Raw genomic sequence first — 8108 nt, 5'->3', positions numbered from 1 at the left:
CTTAGTCATGCTGTTATTCTATGATCTGTGGTGTTTAGTAAGCTGCATTGGTTAGTTTTGTTTAGTATATAATTTCTTTCCAACCGGGTTAAAGGAAAGTTTGAAACGTGTTATCTTGTATTAGAGTTGTTGAGTGTGAAAGCTTAAAACTGAAATTCTTTATTTTAAACAATTCTTCGTGGGCGAGCTGTGCGAGTTTGGATAGAATTTTTGTGCGAGTGAATGAAATATCAAAAAGTTAGTACTGCATTTTCGTTTTATCAATTTACTACATAGAATTTCAATTTTACTGCTGGTTTTTGGGAAAAATTAAGTTACAAATTTTCATCATTATTAGATTTACTGCTTGTGGGGAAACAATTTATAAATTAATTTACTACATTGGTATGAATTTTATTTAAATTAGCTTGTGCAAAATATTAATAGAGTTTTGAACAATTTGAAGAAGTTTTCTATTTTTTATTTTTCTTTTGTGTATTTTGTAGATGATCGTGGGATGAAGACTAAAAATTTAAATAAGACATGGATAAAGAAAGGTTAGTGTTTGATTTTAAATTTATTAGTTAAGAATATGTATAAGTCATACTTACCTGTTAGTCGTCGGGGAAAAAACCGTGGGGGAAGATGTCGTGGATTATGTCGGAATTTGTTAGTAATTTTGCTAGTATGCGAATGATGTTTTTAGTTTGAAGCAGTTGCCAAAGCAATTGAAGTGCTTTAATGACTTTTAGTTCTTCAGTGGCAACTGCAAACTCATAAGGTGTGTTTTGGATGAGATTATATAATTTGTGGTTATATTTAGTGTTGTGGATGAATTCTAATATGGGGATTTCTATAGGTTGAATAAATTCATGTGGGATAAGGAAGGGTCTGGATTCTTCTGCGTTGAAGGTCTTCGTGATGGGACAAAAAATATACATTTGGGTTATGGGATCATAATTGCGAAGAATACCGTGAAGGTTAGTATCTTTGATGCAATATGTGAAGTTAAGAAAAAATGGTGATGTGTATTTAGAGTTAATAAATTGAAAACGGTGGTGTGGTTGTCTTGATGGAGTGTGTAGGTCAAAGTGATTTTGTATGAAGCGGTAATATGTATATGTGTGGGTTTGTTTAGTGCGTAACATAATGTCGTGTGAGCAGTGCAAATCTCGTTCATGTGGTGCAAGGAAATGAAAGGTTAGTGAAAATAATGGAAATTTTTCTTTAAATCCTTTGTAAGCTTGTGTGTCGGTTAGTGCTTCAGAAATGATGTGGTCGAATTTGCGATCAAATATATTGAGTGTAAAAACATATGGTGTTTTGATGAAAAGTTTTTCTGTGATTTGTGGGTTAGCGAAACGGTCATCATCTAAAAATTGGTCTTGGTTAGCTCGGATGATGTTATGATCGTAATATTCTAGCGTATATTCGTTAGCTCGGGGTGCAGTGTATGTTTTTAGTGACTTTTTTTATCCTATACAAGTAAATTGTCTATGTGTTAGTGGTGTAGTGAGTCGATATAGCATATTTTTATTTCTTTCTATATCGATGTGAGTATTAGATAAAGGTAGGCAAAGGGGGTTAGTGAAATGATAGTATGATGTCCATTGAAGTGTAGACATTAAAACGTGTTCATCTACAAAACTGCGTGTGTTGTTAGTGTCGTTAGGGGTGTTCAAAGTATACTGTGGAAATGAAGGTAAGGTGATTGCTAAAAATTCTTTCGTGTTAGTGTGATTTGGGTGATTAATATTTTCACGGGCTGTTCCTGGTTTTGTTGGAAATGGATGGTTTGGGAATTTTCTTTTGAAAGTGCGGTAAGCTCTATTAGTGCTAATTGATGAATCGGTGGATGTGGATGATGGTGCTAATGATGCGGTATAAGCTGAAGAGGGTGTAGGGGTAGGTGGGTTTGATGATTCTATGGTTGATGAAATCTGGTTTATAGTTGAGGTGTCAAGGTGGAAGGGTTGTTGTTGTAAGGTGATAAAATTATCTAGTTCTTGGGAGATTTGGGGGGTGTCTGGAGAATTGGATGATCGGTCTGAATGAAGTGAAGAGTAGGTTGGGGTAACTTGTGAAGCATAGGAGGGTGTAGAAATGGATGGGAGTGGGTTATTTGGTGGGATTGGTTGAAAAGGGGGTTTCGAAAAAACTGAGGGATTGGTTTGAAAATTATTGGATGGAGATGGTTCAGAGTCGGCAAGTTCATCAGGGGTTTCAATATCTGGGTTATTGAGTTGTGAGATGGAGTATAAAACTGAGATATGTGAATTAGTGTCTGAATTCATGCCTGATTATTGGTTGGGAAATCGGGTGGCGGGAAAGCAAAAAGTGGAATTATTGTAATTGGAGTGTTGAGGTTGGTTGGGTGGGAATTTGAGCGGTGTAGGGATCCAAGTTGTCGGCTCATCGTGGGCTAAAAAAATTATTATTTTGAGACTGAAAAGCGGTGGTATGTGGTTGTTATATAATTTGTTCATATGTGTTTTCATCTAGTGAATTGTGTGTTACTGTATGTTGAATGGGGCTTTGTGATATGGTTGGTCTAAAATTTTGATTATGTGATATTGCTAAATTTCGAAAATTTCGTGGGACTAGTGATAATGGATGGTTATGTGGTAGAGGTGGTAACTGTGGTGCTGTAGGCGTTATGTCGACATTGTTATGTTCTTCGTCATATGTGTTCTGTCTTGTTTCTATTTTTGTGTTGTATTCCTTTATTTGTGCGTCTAAAAGAATTTTGTTTATTGATGATGAAAAAATTCCAAAAAATCCTGCAAATAGGATGCGTGCTACACTTGCTTGTCTATTTACTTGTGTGTGTATAGCGCATGTATTATAGATTCCTTTTAAGAGTGAGAAAAGAAATCCTATAAAGTTAAACATTGCGTATAGAATAGTTAATTTTTCTAAGATGTAATAGGGCCATCCTAGAAAATCAAGAATTTCATTTTTGAGTGTAACAAAGCTAAAAATATTTATAGGTGAGATATTTTGTGGTCGGTATTTTTCACCGTTGAGATATATATAGTCTTTAATGTCCTTAAAATATCCGCTATAATCTTGTGTATAAATATCTGCAAATCCTGCGGTTTCGGCAAGTTTGCGTAAGTTTTGGTCAATTGATTGTCTTTGTATAGTGTCCATTTGTGTTAATAATTCTTGGAATTGCTGTGTTCTAATGTGATGTTGTATATCGGATTTTGAATATATTCCAATTGATTGTAGGTCAATATTTGGATTTCGAACAATAGCTCTAATGCTTTCAGGTGAAATTTTTTTGAGTGATTGCATTAAGGTGGGATATGGGGTAAGAAGGTAATTTTTATCTTCATCAGGGTTCAGTTGTACTACATTGTGGCTGTTTTCTGATCCACATGGGACTGCGGTATCCCAGAAATAGGTTCTTCTTGATAGTGTGTCAACGAAATGTACTTTATTCTTATAAAAGATAGGGATTATTTTATAGCATCGTTTATCTTCAAAAACATATAGTGGTGATACCTTTTTGGTACAGGTATAAAACCATAAATTGTTTCCTTCATAGTCTAAAAAATTTGATCTATTTCCTGATAGTAAATATCCTGCGTAGGGTATTTTTATTACTGCTAGTGCAAGTGATTGTAGGATTTGTGTTCTTTCTAATTCGCATAGTTGGTGAAGTGTTTCTAATTCGGAGAGTGACATTTCTTAAAAAATGCGGCTAATTGTGTAGTCTAATTTCATATCTAGGTGAATATCATAGTGGATATTACCGAAATATGTAGTATTCATTAGTGATAGTTCTTGTAAACGTGTGCTTCTAGTGTCATGGGGCTTGAGATGTCCACCAGGTTGGCCTTTACTTTTTTGAAAATTAACTGGTATATATGATGTTCCTTCGTTTATAGGATGATTTGTGGCGTATGGGTCGATTTTTATTTTTCCAGTGGTCATGTCGAATCCTTTTTCGTATTCAACTAATATTTCGGAGTATTGTGTTTTGTGAAGTGGGTTTCTGTATTTACATGCAAGTTTTGTTTCTTGGTATATTTGAAAACGTGTCAATTTATTTTCTATATTGTGTATGTTCCTAAAATTAGAACTTCGTTTTCGTGATGGGTTTACTTGTTCATATGGAATGGACTGTATAAAGTATTGTTCGTGAAATTTTATCATACGAGCGTGTATTTTTGCTACTTGAAATGTAGTACATGTGTCTTCGGGGAACCAAACAATTGTTGGTTGTGTTCGTGTTGTAGGGTCACAATAGCCTTGGTCATTTTTACAAGGTAATCTAATTCCTTGATAGATCATTGTGTTGTCTGATAAATCGCGTGTGAGTTGTATTTTTTCGAGTTGTATTTTCCAATCGAAAAACATTTTTTCTTGATATCCTTTATTTTTTGTGTCTGCTTTGCAGTTTGATGGGTTATTTATACCAATATGTGGTATCCAGTGTTTATCGTGTATGTCATAAGTTAATCTTCCGTGTGCGCCGTTGTATGGATATTTTTCATCTAATTTTATATGTCCTTGATATCTTTCAAGTTCTGCTTGATGTACAGGATCTGAAAAAACTTGGAAATATACTATCTTTCTATCTGTATTTTTATTTCTTGTGATATTTAGTCTGAGTAACTCGTTTTTACAATCTTCGGGATTGAGATGTAAAAGTCGTTCTATATTACTCTGGTAGAATGACTCGTGGTCAAGTCGGTTTTTATTTCCATTTGAGACTTGTGAACAATGTACTTTCTTTTCAGAAAATGTTGCTGTGAATTTGTATCCTATAACTGTTGTTGCTCGGGCTTTTGAATAGAGTGTCGCTATTACATTTGTTGTTTCTATGGCTTGTGGTTCTGTTTCGCATTGTGATACTTGATTTATTGCATATTTGTGTAGTGTTTTTTGTTCGTTTTCTTCACAATCGTAATGTGTTACTAGTAAATCTTGGGGTCCTGTGCGGGGGGAAGGGTTTGTATTTTGATTGGGTGCTACTAGAAAAAAGAGTTGGAGAAAAATTAACGTTTTTAGAATATACATGTGTATGACAATCCTGAGTATAGGTTATAAAATGTGATGTAACCAATTGTCTTTTTGGTATATCTGTCGTATTTGTATATTACCTCAGTTGTTATAAATGGTGGTGGTAGGGATTGAGCTGTTATATTTGGTGGGTTTAATGGGTAGGGATGTTGAGTAATGTTGTTTAATTTAACTGTGATTTCGAATTTTAATTGTAGACTATTCTGTTGGAGTATTTGGATGTTGTGATCACGAATGTCTTCGTGGATGTCTTGTCTATATTGTAATCTATTTAGTGCCCAGTTGTGGAGTCGGTTACTTTCTGGGTGTTGTCCAAATAATGGTGGAGGTGCTGTGAATGTATTCCAGTCTAGTCTTAAAGGAATATTTGTTGATGATTGTTCTCGGTATCTAGCGTCGAGGTTATTTGGGAAATTGAAGTTAAAAGGTGTTGGTGAAATCTGGCTGATTGATGGTGTTGATGATAATGATAATGTTTCTGGTAGTGATGAGGATGTTGTTGTATCCGTAGAAATATCTATTGGATCATTGATTAAATTTGGTTCACCTTGTGTGAATGAATGTGTTGCCCAATATGGTAGTCGTGATGTTTGGTTTGTAGGGTTAAAGGGATTTTCACGTATTTGTTCAGATGTTGGTGTTGAACCTAAGTAATCTGATGGTAGGCTTGAGGTGCTACGTTGTGAAAGAAGCGTAGGGGTTTCTGGTAATATACCGATGGGGTTTTCTGGAGTACTTTGTGATGGGGATTGGGGTATATCAAAATGAACTCGGGGAGTTTGAAAATTTCTGTTTCGTCGAGGATGTATAATTTGTCTATTTATTTCGACTGTGTTTTGGTTTTGACTAGGATTTCGTATTCTACTTGATTCTTGTGGTAATGTTGGGTATAAGTTATATGTTGGTTCACTTAGAGGTGCTTGTCGTTGAACTGGCTCTAGTGGTTCTGATAAGCGAGCGTGTCGTTCTTCAAAGGTATATGGGTTATCTTGAAAGGAAATTCGTGGAGATAATTGGGAGTTTTGGGTAGTTGAAGGTGTTGTTGGGTTATTTTGGGATGATGTCGGTGAAGACTGACTGTGTGACTGTTGGTTAGCAATTTTTGATAGTTTTTGATCTATTCTTTTAGTGAAAAAATTTATGTTTATTATAATATTCTTCTAGGAAAAGAATTGGGAGGATTGTTGCTAGGGCGAATGTGATGATTGCTTTCTTTATACATTTGCATATTGTCAAAATGAGGGATGATAGAAATGTTATAAAGATTACAAATAGTAAAAAAATATCTGTTCTACTAAAAATGGTTCGTATCATTTAGATAAATTTTGTGAATCTTACCTGTGGATATAGTCAATAGCTTTTGAAAGCTGGAGGTATAGTTCAAATATGGAATAGAAAATTAAAAAAATATTGCAAAAAATGATTAAGATTATTACAAAAGATTCAAAGGTATCAAAAAGAAATATGATTAAAAGTTTAAATATCGTTAAAAAGTTTATGAGAATGTTAAGAATTATGTTGACTGGTCGAGAGAACAGCATTTAAGAAATGGCTTCTCGATCGAATATTTTTTGTTGTTTGAGGCAATTTTCAAGTGTGGTCGAATTATTTATTGGTTTTTTGACAAGTGGGTCGAGTTTTGTGAAAAATTGTTGGGGGCAATTTTTATGGTGATCGGGAGGTCTTCTTTTTCTTTATTTTTATTTGTCAAATGATCTGGGGTATTTGTGAGTTTTTTATACTTTAGGCTAATTAAAATGGTCGTTCTTTTACTTTAGGCTAATTTAACATATTTGTTTTTGGGGATATTTGAGGTCTGAGTTGGGGAAATATTGTTGATCTTTGGGTTATTAGATAAGGGAGGGTTATGATATTATGGGTATATTTATTTTAGTTGTCAAGTTGGAGTGGTTTGCTTATTTTTGACCTGGAGGTCGCAAAGTTATAGTTATAGATATGCCTGGAGTTTTATATCGTTCGTCTAGTTGATCTGTGTTAGAGTTAGAGAAGGTGACGGATTGGATGAATCCTATTGGCTAACTTTGAACTAGAATCGCTGCGTGTTTATCAGCATGTTATTTTGAAAAATGAAAGTTCAAAATATTTCAGAGGTGGAAAAATTATTAAATATAAGGTTAAAACTGTTTTTGAAATTCGACTTTCTTTAATATTTTAGATTGTGGAATGAATGTTTTATAGTTTTTTCGTGGTTGATTTCGAAGTCGTGATGACTCTCTATGTTCTGATTTGTCGATTTGTTCTTGGGGTATTATTTTTTCTGTCATTTTTCTCTTTTTTCTTTCTTTGTTAGTTGTAGTTTGATCGAGCTTTTTTGTATTGTTTTGTATTGTAGTTGATTTTTTATTTTGGTTTTCGGGGTGAATGTTATGTTGTTCCTTTGTTTTATTTTCCATATGTGGGTTATTTTGAATAACTTTTAAACCTGTGAAAAAATATAATTGAGTTAGTTCGCGTAGTGCGTATTCTTTTGGGTAATAAGGTAATAGGTTGTTTCGATGTTGATTAATTTCTTTTTGTTCTGAGTCGGTGATTTTATATGTGACATCAGTGGGTTTGGCAATCATTTGGTATGGTCCTTTACGAAGGGGTTGTAATTTTTTTGAGATTTCTTATTTGAGTGTTAAAATTAGGTATTAAAAAAATGTTCCAATTTTTAAATCGGAGGCTGGTGTAAAGCGTGAATTTATTTGTTCATTAATGTTTTTCCTTTGTAACAACTTTTTTGTTACTTTTTGGTAAATTTCATTGTGTTTTTTATCTCTGTTTAAAATCCATTCGGTGTGTGTACCGGAGGCTAATTTAAGAATTTGTGGGTGATGAAAATGATCTTCATCGTGTGTGTGTAAAGGTAGGTTATAACAAATTGAGTCTTTATTCGGTTGACAATAACTTTGTGCATTTTTATGAGAGTTTGCTGTAAACATAATCGATTTGCGTGGCTTTTGATTAAAAACCATTTCATATGGTGACATTCCTAAAGTTGTCGTGATTTGTGAATTATATGCTAAGGGAAATAGTTTTACATCTGCTGACCATTCGGTGTATCTTGTATCATTTCCATTGATGATACATCT

Source organism: Symsagittifera roscoffensis, chromosome 9, assembly GCF_963678635.1.
Source record: "Symsagittifera roscoffensis chromosome 9, txSymRosc1.1, whole genome shotgun sequence".
NCBI classification, from domain to species: Eukaryota; Metazoa; Xenacoelomorpha; order Acoela; family Convolutidae; genus Symsagittifera; species Symsagittifera roscoffensis.
This window is presented reverse-complemented; position numbering follows the sequence as displayed.